Source organism: Rhea pennata, chromosome 6 (assembly GCF_028389875.1).
Source record: "Rhea pennata isolate bPtePen1 chromosome 6, bPtePen1.pri, whole genome shotgun sequence".
Taxonomy (NCBI): domain Eukaryota; kingdom Metazoa; phylum Chordata; class Aves; order Rheiformes; family Rheidae; genus Rhea; species Rhea pennata.
The window spans coordinates 44624-62067 of record NC_084668.1 but is presented as its reverse complement, the minus strand read 5'-3'; the positions used below and the strand labels follow the sequence as shown (position 1 = coordinate 62067).

Genomic DNA, 17444 nt, shown 5'->3' with positions numbered 1-17444 from the left:
GCGTGTGCCCCCGAGGATGGGAACGTGCGGGGCGGGGGGGGGGGGGAGGGGGGCACAAGCGGTGCGCGCTGCCGGGGGGGGGGTGGAAGAGCGGCGTACCGGGGCTGCGGGAGGGCAGGGGGTGCGCCGGGGCTGCGGAGGGCGGGGAGAAAGGGGGTGCGCGCGGGGGTGGGGGGGGCGCAAGAGGGGGGCGTCTTGGGCCAGCTGGCGATCGCGTGTGGGAGCGGGAGGAGGGAGCTGAGGGGAAGCCCTAGGCAGGATTGCGGGGAAGGGGTGGAGGCGGTGTCGGAACTGCCGCGGGTCCGGTCGCGGGAGCGCCGGAGGGTATTGGGGAACGGCGCGGGACGGGCCGGCCATAGGGCCAAAGTTATTGGAGCGTTGCGCGGCAGCCGCGCGGCACGCCGGGAGCGGTAGTCTTCCGACACTGGGCTTCCGGTGCGCCATCTTCGTGCCGCGCGGCACGCCGGGAGCGGTAGTCTTCCGACACTGGGCTTCCGGTGCGCCATCTTCGTGCCGCGCGGCACGCCGGGAGCGGTAGTCTTCCGACACTGGGCTTCCGGTCCGCCATCTTCGTGCCGCGCGGCATGCCGGCAGCGGTAGTTCTTTCGCCGCTGCGCTGCCGCGCGGCCATATTGCTCAGGCGCTCGTTACTGCGGGGCAGCGCATGCGCACTGCGTTCCGCCGTACTCACTGCTGCCCTCGCCCGTCGATAAAGCGGAATTGAACAGATATGGCAGGCGCCCGCGCACTGCGTTCCGCCGCGCTCACCGCTGCCCTCGAGGGTCGGAAAAAAGCAGGCGCGCACCTGAGGCGGGAAAGCGCCTACGCCCTGCCCGCTGCAGTGCTCGTTACCGTCCCCTCGTTTCGAGAGTGCTCGACTGCACCCGAAACGGCGCCGCGCATGCGCACTGCCTCCCGCCCCGTTCTCTGCTAGCCTCGCCTGTCCGCATTGCGGTACTGCACCCGTATAGGGGGCCGCGCATGCGCACTGCCTCCCGACCCGCTCACTACTGCCCTCGCCTGTCCGCATTGCGGTACTGCACCCGTAGAGGGGGGCCGCGCATGCGCACTGCCTCCCCCGCTCACTACTGCCCTCGCCTGTCCGCATTGCGGTACTGCACCCGAAACGGGGCCGCGCATGCGCTCTCCCTTCGGCCCGCTTACTACTGCCCTCGCCTGTCCGCATTGCGGTTCTGCACCCGAGACGGGGCCGCGCATGCGCACTGCCTCCCGACCCGCTCACTACTGCCCTCAAATGTCCGCATTGCGGTACTGCACCCGTAGGCGGGGCCGCGCATGCGCACCGCCTCCCGCCCCGCTCTCTGCTGCCCTCGCCTGTCCGCATTGCGGTACTGCACCCGTAGGCGGGGCCGCGCATGCGCACTCCCTTCGGCCCGCTCACTACTGCCCTCAAATGTCCGCATTGCGGTACTGCACCCGTAGAGGGGGCCGCGCATGCGCACTCCCTTCGGCCCGCTCACTACTGCCCTCGCCTGTCCGCATTGCGGTACTGCACCCGAGACGGGGCCGCGCATGCGCACTGCCTCCCGACCCGCTCACTACTGCCCTCGCCTGTCCGCATTGCGGTACTGCACACGAAACGGGGCCGCGCATGCGCACCGCCTCCCGCCCCGCTCTCTGCTGCCCTCGCCTGTCCGCATTGCGGTACTGCACCCGAGACGGGGCCGCGCATGCGCACCGCCTCCCGCCCCGCTCTCTGCTGCCCTCGCCTGTCCGCATTGCGGTACTGCACCCGTAGGCGGGGCCGCGCATGCGCACCGCCTCCCGCCCCGCTCTCTGCTGCCCTCGCCTGTCTGCATTGCGGTACTGCACCCGAGACGGGGCCGCGCATGCGCACTGCCTCCCGCCCCGCTCACTGGTGTTCTCGCCGGTCCAAAAGCCAGTACTGCCGCCCCCCCCGGCCTCCCCTGCGTGCGGAGAATACCGCCGGCAGCACACGCGCGCACTGCCGCGCCTCTCCGCTCTTTCGGCCGCAGGTAAGCGCACGGGCCCGGCTCCTCGCCCCTTCCCGGTGCTCATGGACCGGTAGCGCAGGGCGCTTCTCCTTATCGCTGCTCCCTGGGGTCGCGGGGACGGCCAGTGCCGCCCCGGAGCTGCTCCGCGCTACTCTCCCACCGGAGCGGCCCCGGAGCCTGCTCGCTGATGCCCGTCGGTTTCTCGGGCACGGGCAGAGCAGCCTCGGGGCGCTCGCCGCTCGGGGCGAGCCCCGCGGAGCCACGGCGCCCTGCGGCTCGCACGCGGGAGCCGCGAGAGCGCCGCCCCGGCTCTCGCCTCCTCCCCGCTCCCGCCGCCCCTCCCGCCGCGGCCGCGGCCGCAGCCGGCGCATGCGCGGTGCTCGACCGCCGGGCCGCTGCTGCGGCTGCGCCCGGTTGGCGGGCGGCGCATGCGCGGCGCCGGGGAGCAGCATGGCGGCGAGCAGGGAGGGAGCTTTCGCGCGGCGGCGGCGGGCTGAGGCTGCCTGAGGTGGAGGAGCGGGGGGTGCCCGTGAGGCGAGCGCGCCCCTTCGGGTGGCCGCGGGTGTCGGGCTGCCGCCTGCTCGCTGAGGCCGTGGCTGCGCGGAGGCGGCGGTGCGGGGCTCGGGGCGGCGGGGGCTGGGGCCCGGCTCGGCCCCGCCGGGAGCGCCGGGCGGGGTCTGCGCGGCGCCGCGTGTGCCGCAGCGCGGGTCCGACCCCCCCCTCGCCACGTGTGGCCTTTAGGGCCCCGGCTCCTGCGCAGCTGCTCGGGACGCAGCCCGTAGGAGCGGGGCCGCAGGCGGGCCCCGGAGCGCTGCTGAGTCCCGGGAGGCTTGAACCCTCTGCGCCAAAGCGGCCGAGGGAGAACTCGGGTCGGGCGCGGTGAGCGCAGCCCCAAGTCATTCGCTTGAGAAGCGTGGCCGGGCAAGCGGGCGGATGGGTAGAAGAAAGAGGCTCCCAGACGCCCGGAGGGCCCCCCCCCCCAGCCAGGCACAGCCTGCGAAACGTTGACGGGTGACGGCACAGCTGCCAAACCGATTTTTTCCCTCTCTTCGCCTGAGCCGCCTCTCGGAACTCTCTGTAGGCGCAAGATGCGGCTGGTCTGGGATAACTGCGCTGTGCGCAATGCTTCAGGGGAGCGTTAACATGAAACTGCAGGCTAAGGAGTCGCCTAGTAAAATAAAAGGCTCGGGAAAAGCTTAAGAGAGCACTGATGGGCCCTGGGAAGCCCCAGGGATGCTACAGAAAAGAGCCTGGCTTTTTTCAGGCACCTCCTCAGAGCAGAGAAATGGCTTACCCCAGCCTGCGGGAGAATGGGTGCTATTAATAACAGCCTTTCCTTACCACGGGCATTGCGAAAGCAGAAGGGACTAGAGAGGATGTGTAGCAGGTTATGGACTCTCTGCAAAGTTTAAGCGAACAACAGTCCCCTCTTAAAGTAGAACCGGTTTTGTCCTAAGTAATAGATGAACGTGGCTGTGAGTAACGTGAAGAGAAGCGGTTGCGTCTGTCACCCTCGGGGCCTCGGGGAAGTAGTGTCTAAAACCCGGTACCCTCGTGGCCTCATCAGCCTTCTCGGTCTGTCTGGCAGGGTAGTCCCCGGAAGGGGGCATCTCCAAGAGAAGCGGCTAGACCCAGCGACCCAGCCGTTCGCTTTGGTCGCCACCTGTGAGGCGAGCATCCGAGCGCAACGGGAGTCCGGGAGCTGTATCGAGAAGGTAATAGGTCTGAAAGAGAGACCGGCACATCGAGTGCTGTCGCTCTTCCGTGTAGTTAAGGGCCGAGAGAATTCTCGGTTAAGCGCGTGCGTGCAAGGCTTTGAGAAAGGATGCGGAGCAGTAACGATAATACCGAAGCGGAATAAAAACAAGGTTTCACGGAAGGCGGCGTAGGTAAGTGTCAGGTGATGCGCCTGCCTGTCTAATAACCTAGCCCTGTTGGCTGTATGCAGCGTTTCCAAACAGTTTACCCTGTACTGTGTGATACAGAATGCTGTATTAAGCCCTTCCCTTTCGGGGGGGGGGGGGGGGAGGGAGGGAGAAAAAAAAACAGGAACACAGTAAAGAGAAAAAGAACGCGCGTAAATCTAAGCCTTTCGTTGCCAGCAAAATGCCAGTTTCTCTCTTTGTTACAGAGCCGGAACCAACGACAGCAAATGCTGACGGAGAGGGAAGCCGGACGAACGGCGTGTAGGGGATTAATACCCAAGGGACGGGGTTGAAACGAGGAGGCAGAAACGCAGCGGACCCTCGGTATCCCCAGCAGCTGCCAGGGTAGCGGCAGGTGTTCCGCCACGGGCAAGTCAAGGTAACTCTCGACGGTGACTGTTAGTTATTTTGGCCTCCCGGAGGCAGCGCCGAGGCCCAAGCAAGCCGTTCCTACCCCGTGGGTATCGCTAGCGGCATCTGCCTTAGTTTTGCTTTGGTCGTTTCTATTTTGTTTTGTTATCGCACGCGCGTGGATAGAAGGGGAAAGGCGTGACGCTTTTGAGGTTAATTGGCGCGGCCGAAGTAGAAGAGACCAGGAAAACGTAAGCAAGCTGAAGTAATAAAATCAACCGGGACCGGCTGAGAGCTGTCCCCGTCTCCCCCAAAGGAAAACCCGTTCCTCCCGACTAGGCAGGATCGCCGTTAAGAGCGATCGGAATAATAGGTCACCAACGTGTAACGGGAGGCCTGTGCAGCTCCCAAACAACTCTGCTCCGTACGTGTATTTCTGGGTGCGTGACTTTGTGTGTCTACAAAACGTCCTGTTTTAAAAGCTGCAGGGCAGCAAATCGTTATCTTCGGGATAGCGAAGATATCGGTTTTATCGGTGAAGCGGCCAGAGTTACGGGAGAGGGAGAGAGAGAAAGAGAGAAAAGGAAAGAGGGGGAGAGAGGAAAACAGAGAGAGAGGGAGAGAGAGAAAGCGTGCGCCCTGTAAAACGAAGAGGCCGTTTTCGGAGGGCTCAATTAGCGCAACCCGCAGCTAGTTACCTGGCAATGGCATCTGGGGGAGGAGGAAGACAGTAGGTGGAGGAGACGTTAAAGCCTCGTGGAATGAATTAGCATCTCCTGCCCGCAAATTCCTAGGACAAGGCGAGCCTTTTCCAGTAATGCTTTCCGCATCTGGTGTCTCTGTGGGAGCAGCACCGTCAGAAAAGAGCGGTAAGGGAAAGCGGGTGCCAACGGCACCGTCCTCGCGTCCCCTTTGGGGCCGGAACGCAAATTCTCTGGCTGTGAGAAAGACCGTTTAGCAGCGCCCTGGGCTGTAACTGTCTGCGATACTTCTCCCTTTGACAGCACAGAGGCGGTCCGACGCGCTCAGGTCCCTCTAAAGTGGTAACGCCAGGCATAGGACTAGACAGCAGGGGATCATCTGTCCGAGCGGCACGATGAGCACTAACCTTAACGAGCAGGGGGTTACTGTGCGGGTGTTACAGGAAGGGGATGTTGCGCGTGTCTGCGTTGACCGAGGGGCAGAGCACGTTGCGCCCAAAAATGCAGACAGAGAAGGTTTCTGACAGATTAATCTCTAGCGGCTACTTAGTCTAACTTCCCTTTCGCAGCAAACCCGAGTGTCGTCGTAGCTCCCAGAGCAGGGCTGGGGGAAGCGGTACCTGCGGGTTGCGCGTTCTCGTTTACCTTGCGCGCGTGCGTGCGCACTTGTTTGCGTTAGAGCTGCTTTTGTGCTTAGAAGCACCTTTGGATTCTTACGATTTTCCGCAGAGCTTTGCTTTGCTCCGTACTTTCATAGGGTGATGGATTTTACGGTGCCTGCGTCGACAGGTGCTGGCTGGCTAAGTTGTAATGTCCCGAGGGAGACCCTAGGCAAGGCCGAGGCGCTCGGGGAGGGAGCCTGCCGGAAGAACGTCGCCCGGGAGGGGTCGGCGGCCTCGAGCTGTAGGCGCTGACGCCTACGTTCTGTCGGACGCAGAGAGGTTGCGGAAACTTTAGCTCGGCTTTACGCCGTACGGCGGTAGTATTTTTGTGTTTCTAAATTGCGTTAATCCTCGGCATTCTGAACAGCAGGGAACGACGACGGGCCGTCGTGAAGAACTACAGGCTGCCGCCCTCCGACCTCGGCAGGTGACGCGCCGAGAGCAGCCGGGAGAATCCGAATGCCGGTCTTGGCGAGTTCTCTGCCTGGTGCTGACGAGGAGCCTTTGACAGTAGGAAGGTTGGCAGCGTCCGTACCCGAACCGTGGAGTAGTAAGCTGCAGTTCACGGACCAGCAGAGGAGGCGGGGGGCGGGGGCCGGCGGGGGGGCGGGGGGAGGGATAGGGGGATAGTGACCGGTTGAAGGGGTTGATAGCACGGACTCCTGATAGGTTCTGATCAGAAGACGTTTATCCATGTCAGAAGGCAAAATATGTCTATCGATACAGTAAGCACGAGTTGTGCACGCGACATACACAGCGCAGTGATTGGGTATACAGCGACAAGCACGCGCTCCAGCCACTAAAGCGATTGGTTATGTCCCTTGATACAATTTTCTCACAAGCAGACACTACGGTTATCTGCTTGGCTCATATTCTGCGTTCTTGTTCTGTTTCTCGCAGCACACCTGCTTCTAGTCTCAGTTGAAGGACGGGTCGCCTAGCTCAGCGTCTAACAAACCCCACAACCGGTGGCCCGGTCGCTATGGCGCTGCTGTTGCTAGCAGAGCCACCAGGTCTGTGTGAAGCCTTAGGTGCCTGCTTGGAGCAGTGTTTTGGTCTGCTCACCTGGAAGAAGCAGCGAGGCCTAAAACAAGACTTTGTTGCGGCTACATGGGTAAGCTGCGACCCCACGTGTCTTTGCCTTGCTTTGCTGCCTCATGTCGTAAGAGCGACTTGGGAATAAAAACCGCTTACGGGGGTGCTTAAGGGAGGATCTGCGTTCTGCCCGGCTTAGGGAGCTATAGCGAAAGCTTGGGGAGGGGAGGGGAGGGGAGGGGAGGGGAGGGGAGGGGAGGGGAGGGGTGGGAGGAACACTGAACTGAGAATCTCCCAGTGACCTCGGTGGCTTGATTTGTTTGCAGGACAGTGGTCTGAGGGTGGGGGCGGTCTGGGAGAGTTTCAAACAGGACAGGAACGAGCAAGGAGGGTTTGAGAGCGTGGACGAACCAGGTGCCCAGGCTACTGAAGTTGTTAAGGGCTGAGAGCATTTGGGGTTAAGCATCTGAAAGGGGCTAGCGCACGGGGAATGGTCAAATGCCGTCATGGAACACAAGGCTCCTCTCCAGCCTGGGCCTGTGCGTGCCCCCCGGCTCTTGCGGACGCCCCGGAGCTGTAGGCAAACAGGCGAGCAGCCCGGCAGGCGAGCGGGCTCGGAGCGTGGCGAGGGCTGTCCGTGCTGTGCGGATCCGTCCGCTTCCGTTCCCCGTCTCCTCGTCCGGCCCGCCCTCCTTTGGGTTTGTAACCTTCCCCTGCACCCAGCGTTCGGTTCGGCTCTGCGCGCAGACCTCAGGGCTGGGCTTCGTGCGGCCCAGGCCCGTGCCACCGAGACCGGCGATGGGACGGGCGAGCCGAGCGCTGGGCAGCGAGCGTCCTGCAGGGCTCTAGCCTGGCGCAGGGCAGAAGTGCGCAGACAGGCGAGCTCAGGCGTCGTCCTCTCCGTTCTCAGAGCTGAGTGCTCTCCGTGAAGGCGAAAGCGGAAGGGGTAGGTCGTCGGCTACTCGGACACCTGCCGCGTCAAGGGCGGCAGCGGGAGCTGACCCTTCCCCGACGGACGGACGCCGGTGAGGACTCTTTGGGTGTCACAAGGTAAGGGAAAGCGTGCCGGCGTCCAGCTCGGTGGCTGGCTCGCTCCCAGGTGGTGTTTCTGCACGGCAAAACAATAAACGGTTGCTTTAATTCTTTGCGCTCGTGCCTGTGGTTCTGGCTGTGCCTTTGCCGTGAGGACGATGCCCGGGGGGAGAGGGTTACGCGTTGCGCCTGGGGCCCGCAGCCGGCGGCCGAGCCCCTTGCGCTTCGGAGCGCCTGCGGTTCCCGGGGAGCTCGGTGCCGTTGACGGGGCCGTGGGGAATTGCCCTTGCGTGGCCTGGACCCTCGGGACTCTGGGCGGGGGGCGATCCCCATCGTGGTGGGGGCAGCCAGGGCCCCTCCAGGGCCACTGCGTGCCTGGAGCTGGGAGCGCCCGTGGGAACGGGGAGAGCCTGCGGGCGCCGTGCCGTCAGCCGCGCTGAGCCCTGTGAGGTGCCTGATGGTGTGCCCCCGAGGCCCTTTGTTTGTGTTTTGGTTTGCCCCAGAGCCCCGCGTTTGCCCTCTGGTACCCTCAGGAGCCTTCAGTTCACGGTTTGGGCTGCCCCCGTGTACCTCGGGGCCCTGCGTTTGCTTTGCGGCCCGCGCCAGAGTTCGCCGTTTAGCTTTGTCGTCCGCCGCAGAGTTTGGCGAGTGCCCCCCAGGGCCCTCCTCCTGCCTTTCGGTGCCCCCAGAATCGTTCCGTTTGCTCTGTCGTCGCCTTTTCTCTACCTTTGTGGCCCCCACAGGTCCCGCTCGGTTCCCTTGTGCCCCGAGCGCTCCCTTTTGCTCCCCGTGCGCTCCGGGGCTCTGCCTTGAGCTTTCAGGGAGCCGCTCCCGGGAGCGGGGGTGCCTCTGGTGCCCTGGGAGCCCCCGCCGGGGCTGAGGGCCGTTGCTGCCGCCCCCTTGCCGACGGGCTGCGGCTGTGGGAGCCGGGGCTGGGAGGCGGCCCGGGTGGGGCCGGGGGGGGGGGCGCTGCTGGCGATGGCGGGGGTGGGCCCTGGCCAGGAGCGGAGCACCGTTTGGGGCGAGCTGGCGCCGGGACCGGTCCGGGAGCTGGGAACCGGGGTGCGGAGCAGCACCCGCTGGAAGCGGCAGGGCGGCTGCAGCGCGGAGGAGGAGAGGGGTGTCGGGGGGGTCGGTCCGCGCCGCGGGTCCGGCGTGTGCCCCCGAGGATGGGAACGTGCGGGGCGGGGGGGGGGGGGAGGGGGGCACAAGCGGTGCGCGCTGCCGGGGGGGGGGTGGAAGAGCGGCGTACCGGGGCTGCGGGAGGGCAGGGGGTGCGCCGGGGCTGCGGAGGGCGGGGAGAAAGGGGGTGCGCGCGGGGGTGGGGGGGGCGCAAGAGGGGGGCGTCTTGGGCCAGCTGGCGATCGCGTGTGGGAGCGGGAGGAGGGAGCTGAGGGGAAGCCCTAGGCAGGATTGCGGGGAAGGGGTGGAGGCGGTGTCGGAACTGCCGCGGGTCCGGTCGCGGGAGCGCCGGAGGGTATTGGGGAACGGCGCGGGACGGGCCGGCCATAGGGCCAAAGTTATTGGAGCGTTGCGCGGCAGCCGCGCGGCACGCCGGGAGCGGTAGTCTTCCGACACTGGGCTTCCGGTGCGCCATCTTCGTGCCGCGCGGCACGCCGGGAGCGGTAGTCTTCCGACACTGGGCTTCCGGTGCGCCATCTTCGTGCCGCGCGGCACGCCGGGAGCGGTAGTCTTCCGACACTGGGCTTCCGGTCCGCCATCTTCGTGCCGCGCGGCATGCCGGCAGCGGTAGTTCTTTCGCCGCTGCGCTGCCGCGCGGCCATATTGCTCAGGCGCTCGTTACTGCGGGGCAGCGCATGCGCACTGCGTTCCGCCGTACTCACTGCTGCCCTCGCCCGTCGATAAAGCGGAATTGAACAGATATGGCAGGCGCCCGCGCACTGCGTTCCGCCGCGCTCACCGCTGCCCTCGAGGGTCGGAAAAAAGCAGGCGCGCACCTGAGGCGGGAAAGCGCCTACGCCCTGCCCGCTGCAGTGCTCGTTACCGTCCCCTCGTTTCGAGAGTGCTCGACTGCACCCGAAACGGCGCCGCGCATGCGCACTGCCTCCCGCCCCGTTCTCTGCTAGCCTCGCCTGTCCGCATTGCGGTACTGCACCCGTATAGGGGGCCGCGCATGCGCACTGCCTCCCGACCCGCTCACTACTGCCCTCGCCTGTCCGCATTGCGGTACTGCACCCGAAACGGGGCCGCGCATGCGCTCTCCCTTCGGCCCGCTCACTACTGCCCTCGCCTGTCCGCATTGCGGTTCTGCACCCGAGACGGGGCCGCGCATGCGCACTGCCTCCCGACCCGCTCACTACTGCCCTCAAATGTCCGCATTGCGGTACTGCACCCGTAGGCGGGGCCGCGCATGCGCACCGCCTCCCGCCCCGCTCTCTGCTGCCCTCGCCTGCCGCATTGCGGTACTGCACCCGAGACGGGGCCGCGCATGCGCACCGCCTCCCGCCCCGCTCTCTGCTGCCCTCGCCTGTCCGCATTGCGGTACTGCACCCGTAGGCGGGGCCGCGCATGCGCACCGCCTCCCGCCCCGCTCTCTGCTGCCCTCGCCTGTCCGCATTGCGGTACTGCACCCGTAGGCGGGGCCGCGCATGCGCACCGCCTCCCGCCCCGCTCTCTGCTGCCCTCGCCTGTCCGCATTGCGGTACTGCACCCGTAGAGGGGGCCGCGCATGCGCACTCCCTTCGGCCCGCTCACTACTGCCCTCAAATGTCCGCATTGCGGTACTGCACCCGTAGAGGGGGCCGCGCATGCGCACTCCCTTCGGCCCGCTCACTACTGCCCTCAAATGTCCGCATTGCGGTACTGCACCCGAGACGGGGCCGCGCATGCGCACTGCCTCCCGACCCGCTCACTACTGCCCTCGCCTGTCCGCATTGCGGTACTGCACACGAAACGGGGCCGCGCATGCGCACCGCCTCCCGCCCCGCTCTCTGCTGCCCTCGCCTGTCCGCATTGCGGTACTGCACCCGAGACGGGGCCGCGCATGCGCACCGCCTCCCGCCCCGCTCTCTGCTGCCCTCGCCTGTCCGCATTGCGGTACTGCACCCGTAGGCGGGGCCGCGCATGCGCACCGCCTCCCGCCCCGCTCTCTGCTGCCCTCGCCTGTCTGCATTGCGGTACTGCACCCGAGACGGGGCCGCGCATGCGCACTGCCTCCCGCCCCGCTCACTGGTGTTCTCGCCGGTCCAAAAGCCAGTACTGCCGCCCCCCCCGGCCTCCCCTGCGTGCGGAGAATACCGCCGGCAGCACACGCGCGCACTGCCGCGCCTCTCCGCTCTTTCGGCCGCAGGTAAGCGCACGGGCCCGGCTCCTCGCCCCTTCCCGGTGCTCATGGACCGGTAGCGCAGGGCGCTTCTCCTTATCGCTGCTCCCTGGGGTCGCGGGGACGGCCAGTGCCGCCCCGGAGCTGCTCCGCGCTACTCTCCCACCGGAGCGGCCCCGGAGCCTGCTCGCTGATGCCCGTCGGTTTCTCGGGCACGGGCAGAGCAGCCTCGGGGCGCTCGCCGCTCGGGGCGAGCCCCGCGGAGCCACGGCGCCCTGCGGCTCGCACGCGGGAGCCGCGAGAGCGCCGCCCCGGCTCTCGCCTCCTCCCCGCTCCCGCCGCCCCTCCCGCCGCGGCCGCGGCCGCAGCCGGCGCATGCGCGGTGCTCGACCGCCGGGCCGCTGCTGCGGCTGCGCCCGGTTGGCGGGCGGCGCATGCGCGGCGCCGGGGAGCAGCATGGCGGCGAGCAGGGAGGGAGCTTTCGCGCGGCGGCGGCGGGCTGAGGCTGCCTGAGGTGGAGGAGCGGGGGGTGCCCGTGAGGCGAGCGCGCCCCTTCGGGTGGCCGCGGGTGTCGGGCTGCCGCCTGCTCGCTGAGGCCGTGGCTGCGCGGAGGCGGCGGTGCGGGGCTCGGGGCGGCGGGGGCTGGGGCCCGGCTCGGCCCCGCCGGGAGCGCCGGGCGGGGTCTGCGCGGCGCCGCGTGTGCCGCAGCGCGGGTCCGACCCCCCCTCGCCACGTGTGGCCTTTAGGGCCCCGGCTCCTGCGCAGCTGCTCGGGACGCAGCCCGGAGGAGCGGGGCCGCAGGCGGGCCCCGGAGCGCTGCTGAGTCCCGGGAGGCTTGAACCCTCTGCGCCAAAGCGGCCGAGGGAGAACTCGGGTCGGGCGCGGTGAGCGCAGCCCCAAGTCATTCGCTTGAGAAGCGTGGCCGGGCAAGCGGGCGGATGGGTAGAAGAAAGAGGCTCCCAGACGCCCGGAGGGCCCCCCCCCCCAGCCAGGCACAGCCTGCGAAACGTTGACGGGTGACGGCACAGCTGCCAAACCGATTTTTTCCCTCTCTTCGCCTGAGCCGCCTCTCGGAACTCTCTGTAGGCGCAAGATGCGGCTGGTCTGGGATAACTGCGCTGTGCGCAATGCTTCAGGGGAGCGTTAACATGAAACTGCAGGCTAAGGAGTCGCCTAGTAAAATAAAAGGCTCGGGAAAAGCTTAAGAGAGCACTGATGGGCCCTGGGAAGCCCCAGGGATGCTACAGAAAAGAGCCTGGCTTTTTTCAGGCACCTCCTCAGAGCAGAGAAATGGCTTACCCCAGCCTGCGGGAGAATGGGTGCTATTAATAACAGCCTTTCCTTACCACGGGCATTGCGAAAGCAGAAGGGACTAGAGAGGATGTGTAGCAGGTTATGGACTCTCTGCAAAGTTTAAGCGAACAACAGTCCCCTCTTAAAGTAGAACCGGTTTTGTCCTAAGTAATAGATGAACGTGGCTGTGAGTAACGTGAAGAGAAGCGGTTGCGTCTGTCACCCTCGGGGCCTCGGGGAAGTAGTGTCTAAAACCCGGTACCCTCGTGGCCTCATCAGCCTTCTCGGTCTGTCTGGCAGGGTAGTCCCCGGAAGGGGGCATCTCCAAGAGAAGCGGCTAGACCCAGCGACCCAGCCGTTCGCTTTGGTCGCCACCTGTGAGGCGAGCATCCGAGCGCAACGGGAGTCCGGGAGCTGTATCGAGAAGGTAATAGGTCTGAAAGAGAGACCGGCACATCGAGTGCTGTCGCTCTTCCGTGTAGTTAAGGGCCGAGAGAATTCTCGGTTAAGCGCGTGCGTGCAAGGCTTTGAGAAAGGATGCGGAGCAGTAACGATAATACCGAAGCGGAATAAAAACAAGGTTTCACGGAAGGCGGCGTAGGTAAGTGTCAGGTGATGCGCCTGCCTGTCTAATAACCTAGCCCTGTTGGCTGTATGCAGCGTTTCCAAACAGTTTACCCTGTACTGTGTGATACAGAATGCTGTATTAAGCCCTTCCCTTTCGGGGGGGGGGGAGGAAGGGAGGGAGAAAAAAAAACAGGAACACAGTAAAGAGAAAAAGAACGCGCGTAAATCTAAGCCTTTCGTTGCCAGCAAAATGCCAGTTTCTCTCTTTGTTACAGAGCCGGAACCAACGACAGCAAATGCTGACGGAGAGGGAAGCCGGACGAACGGCGTGTAGGGGATTAATACCCAAGGGACGGGGTTGAAACGAGGAGGCAGAAACGCAGCGGACCCTCGGTATCCCCAGCAGCTGCCAGGGTAGCGGCAGGTGTTCCGCCACGGGCAAGTCAAGGTAACTCTCGACGGTGACTGTTAGTTATTTTGGCCTCCCGGAGGCAGCGCCGAGGCCCAAGCAAGCCGTTCCTACCCCGTGGGTATCGCTAGCGGCATCTGCCTTAGTTTTGCTTTGGTCGTTTCTATTTTGTTTTGTTATCGCACGCGCGTGGATAGAAGGGGAAAGGCGTGACGCTTTTGAGGTTAATTGGCGCGGCCGAAGTAGAAGAGACCAGGAAAACGTAAGCAAGCTGAAGTAATAAAATCAACCGGGACCGGCTGAGAGCTGTCCCCGTCTCCCCCAAAGGAAAACCCGTTCCTCCCGACTAGGCAGGATCGCCGTTAAGAGCGATCGGAATAATAGGTCACCAACGTGTAACGGGAGGCCTGTGCAGCTCCCAAACAACTCTGCTCCGTACGTGTATTTCTGGGTGCGTGACTTTGTGTGTCTACAAAACGTCCTGTTTTAAAAGCTGCAGGGCAGCAAATCGTTATCTTCGGGATAGCGAAGATATCGGTTTTATCGGTGAAGCGGCCAGAGTTACGGGAGAGGGAGAGAGAGAAAGAGAGAAAAGGAAAGAGGGGGAGAGAGGAAAACAGAGAGAGAGGGAGAGAGAGAAAGCGTGCGCCCTGTAAAACGAAGAGGCCGTTTTCGGAGGGCTCAATTAGCGCAACCCGCAGCTAGTTACCTGGCAATGGCATCTGGGGGAGGAGGAAGACAGTAGGTGGAGGAGACGTTAAAGCCTCGTGGAATGAATTAGCATCTCCTGCCCGCAAATTCCTAGGACAAGGCGAGCCTTTTCCAGTAATGCTTTCCGCATCTGGTGTCTCTGTGGGAGCAGCACCGTCAGAAAAGAGCGGTAAGGGAAAGCGGGTGCCAACGGCACCGTCCTCGCGTCCCCTTTGGGGCCGGAACGCAAATTCTCTGGCTGTGAGAAAGACCGTTTAGCAGCGCCCTGGGCTGTAACTGTCTGCGATACTTCTCCCTTTGACAGCACAGAGGCGGTCCGACGCGCTCAGGTCCCTCTAAAGTGGTAACGCCAGGCATAGGACTAGACAGCAGGGGATCATCTGTCCGAGCGGCACGATGAGCACTAACCTTAACGAGCAGGGGGTTACTGTGCGGGTGTTACAGGAAGGGGATGTTGCGCATGTCTGCGTTGACCGAGGGGCAGAGCACGTTGCGCCCAAAAATGCAGACAGAGAAGGTTTCTGACAGATTAATCTCTAGCGGCTACTTAGTCTAACTTCCCTTTCGCAGCAAACCCGAGTGTCGTCGTAGCTCCCAGAGCAGGGCTGGGGGAAGCGGTACCTGCAGGTTGCGCGTTCTCGTTTACCTTGCGCGCGTGCGTGCGCACTTGTTTGCGTTAGAGCTGCTTTTGTGCTTAGAAGCACCTTTGGATTCTTACGATTTTCCGCAGAGCTTTGCTTTGCTCCGTACTTTCGTAGGGTGATGGATTTTACGGTGCCTGCGTCGACAGGTGCTGGCTGGCTAAGTTGTAATGTCCCGAGGGAGACCCTAGGCAAGGCCGAGGCGCTCGGGGAGGGAGCCTGCCGGAAGAACGTCGCCCGGGAGGGGTCGGCGGCCTCGAGCTGTAGGCGCTGACGCCTACGTTCTGTCGGACGCAGAGAGGTTGCGGAAACTTTAGCTCGGCTTTACGCCGTACGGCGGTAGTATTTTTGTGTTTCTAAATTGCGTTAATCCTCGGCATTCTGAACAGCAGGGAACGACGACGGGCCGTCGTGAAGAACTACAGGCTGCCGCCCTCCGACCTCGGCAGGTGACGCGCCGAGAGCAGCCGGGAGAATCCGAATGCCGGTCTTGGCGAGTTCTCTGCCTGGTGCTGACGAGGAGCCTTTGACAGTAGGAAGGTTGGCAGCGTCCGTACCCGAACCGTGGAGTAGTAAGCTGCAGTTCACGGACCAGCAGAGGAGGCGGGGGGCGGGGGCCGGCGGGGGGGCGGGGGGAGGGATAGGGGGATAGTGACCGGTTGAAGGGGTTGATAGCACGGACTCCTGATAGGTTCTGATCAGAAGACGTTTATCCATGTCAGAAGGCAAAATATGTCTATCGATACAGTAAGCACGAGTTGTGCACGCGACATACACAGCGCAGTGATTGGGTATACAGCGACAAGCACGCGCTCCAGCCACTAAAGCGATTGGTTATGTCCCTTGATACAATTTTCTCACAAGCAGACACTACGGTTATCTGCTTGGCTCATATTCTGCGTTCTTGTTCTGTTTCTCGCAGCACACCTGCTTCTAGTCTCAGTTGAAGGACGGGTCGCCTAGCTCAGCGTCTAACAAACCCCACAACCGGTGGCCCGGTCGCTATGGCGCTGCTGTTGCTAGCAGAGCCACCAGGTCTGTGTGAAGCCTTAGGTGCCTGCTTGGAGCAGTGTTTTGGTCTGCTCACCTGGAAGAAGCAGCGAGGCCTAAAACAAGACTTTGTTGCGGCTACATGGGTAAGCTGCGACCCCACGTGTCTTTGCCTTGCTTTGCTGCCTCATGTCGTAAGAGCGACTTGGGAATAAAAACCGCTTACGGGGGTGCTTAAGGGAGGATCTGCGTTCTGCCCGGCTTAGGGAGCTATAGCGAAAGCTTGGGGAGGGGAGGGGAGGGGAGGGGAGGGGTGGGAGGAGCACTGAACTGAGAATCTCCCAGTGACCTCGGTGGCTTGATTTGTTTGCAGGACAGTGGTCTGAGGGTGGGGGCGGTCTGGGAGAGTTTCAAACAGGACAGGAACGAGCAAGGAGGGTTTGAGAGCGTGGACGAACCAGGTGCCCAGGCTACTGAAGTTGTTAAGGGCTGAGAGCATTTGGGGTTAAGCATCTGAAAGGGGCTAGCGCACGGGGAATGGTCAAATGCCGTCATGGAACACAAGGCTCCTCTCCAGCCTGGGCCTGTGCGTGCCCCCCGGCTCTTGCGGACGCCCCGGAGCTGTAGGCAAACAGGCGAGCAGCCCGGCAGGCGAGCGGGCTCGGAGCGTGGCGAGGGCTGTCCGTGCTGTGCGGATCCGTCCGCTTCCGTTCCCCGTCTCCTCGTCCGGCCCGCCCTCCTTTGGGTTTGTAACCTTCCCCTGCACCCAGCGTTCGGTTCGGCTCTGCGCGCAGACCTCAGGGCTGGGCTTCGTGCGGCCCAGGCCCGTGCCACCGAGACCGGCGATGGGACGGGCGAGCCGAGCGCTGGGCAGCGAGCGTCCTGCAGGGCTCTAGCCTGGCGCAGGGCAGAAGTGCGCAGACAGGCGAGCTCAGGCGTCGTCCTCTCCGTTCTCAGAGCTGAGTGCTCTCCGTGAAGGCGAAAGCGGAAGGGGTAGGTCGTCGGCTACTCGGACACCTGCCGCGTCAAGGGCGGCAGCGGGAGCTGACCCTTCCCCGACGGACGGACGCCGGTGAGGACTCTTTGGGTGTCACAAGGTAAGGGAAAGCGTGCCGGCGTCCAGCTCGGTGGCTGGCTCGCTCCCAGGTGGTGTTTCTGCACGGCAAAACAATAAACGGTTGCTTTAATTCTTTGCGCTCGTGCCTGTGGTTCTGGCTGTGCCTTTGCCGTGAGGACGATGCCCGGGGGGAGAGGGTTACGCGTTGCGCCTGGGGCCCGCAGCCGGCGGCCGAGCCCCTTGCGCTTCGGAGCGCCTGCGGTTCCCGGGGAGCTCGGTGCCGTTGACGGGGCCGTGGGGAATTGCCCTTGCGTGGCCTGGACCCTCGGGACTCTGGGCGGGGGGCGATCCCCATCGTGGTGGGGGCAGCCAGGGCCCCTCCAGGGCCACTGCGTGCCTGGAGCTGGGAGCGCCCGTGGGAACGGGGAGAGCCTGCGGGCGCCGTGCCGTCAGCCGCGCTGAGCCCTGTGAGGTGCCTGATGGTGTGCCCCCGAGGCCCTTTGTTTGTGTTTTGGTTTGCCCCAGAGCCCCGCGTTTGCCCTCTGGTACCCTCAGGAGCCTTCAGTTCACGGTTTGGGCTGCCCCCGTGTACCTCGGGGCCCTGCGTTTGCTTTGCGGCCCGCGCCAGAGTTCGCCGTTTAGCTTTGTCGTCCGCCGCAGAGTTTGGCGAGTGCCCCCCAGGGCCCTCCTCCTGCCTTTCGGTGCCCCCAGAATCGTTCCGTTTGCTCTGTCGTCGCCTTTTCTCTACCTTTGTGGCCCCCACAGGTCCCGCTCGGTTCCCTTGTGCCCCGAGCGCTCCCTTTTGCTCCCC

The 17444-nt window shown here is 64.2% G+C and overlaps 2 long non-coding RNA genes across 4 annotated transcripts; both read left to right on the top strand.

The window, feature by feature from the left end:
- Positions 1-4035: 4035 nt before the first annotated feature.
- Positions 4036-7790, top strand: LOC134142342 (uncharacterized). Of its 2 annotated transcripts, XR_009958841.1 has the most exons (4): positions 4036-4280; positions 5983-6133; positions 6516-6729; positions 7181-7790. It is a non-coding gene; the product is annotated as an uncharacterized LOC134142342 (long non-coding RNA). The 2 variants fall into 2 exon arrangements; XR_009958840.1 differs by lacking the exon at positions 7181-7790 and having other exon boundaries at positions 6516-6844.
- Positions 7791-13028: 5238 nt separating this feature from the next.
- LOC134141992 (uncharacterized) lies at positions 13029-16763 on the top strand. 2 transcript variants are annotated; one of them, XR_009958770.1, is made up of 4 exons: positions 13029-13273; positions 14976-15126; positions 15509-15722; positions 16154-16763. It is a non-coding gene; the product is annotated as an uncharacterized LOC134141992 (long non-coding RNA). The 2 variants fall into 2 exon arrangements; XR_009958769.1 differs by lacking the exon at positions 16154-16763 and having other exon boundaries at positions 15509-15837.
- Positions 16764-17444: the final 681 nt, after the last annotated feature.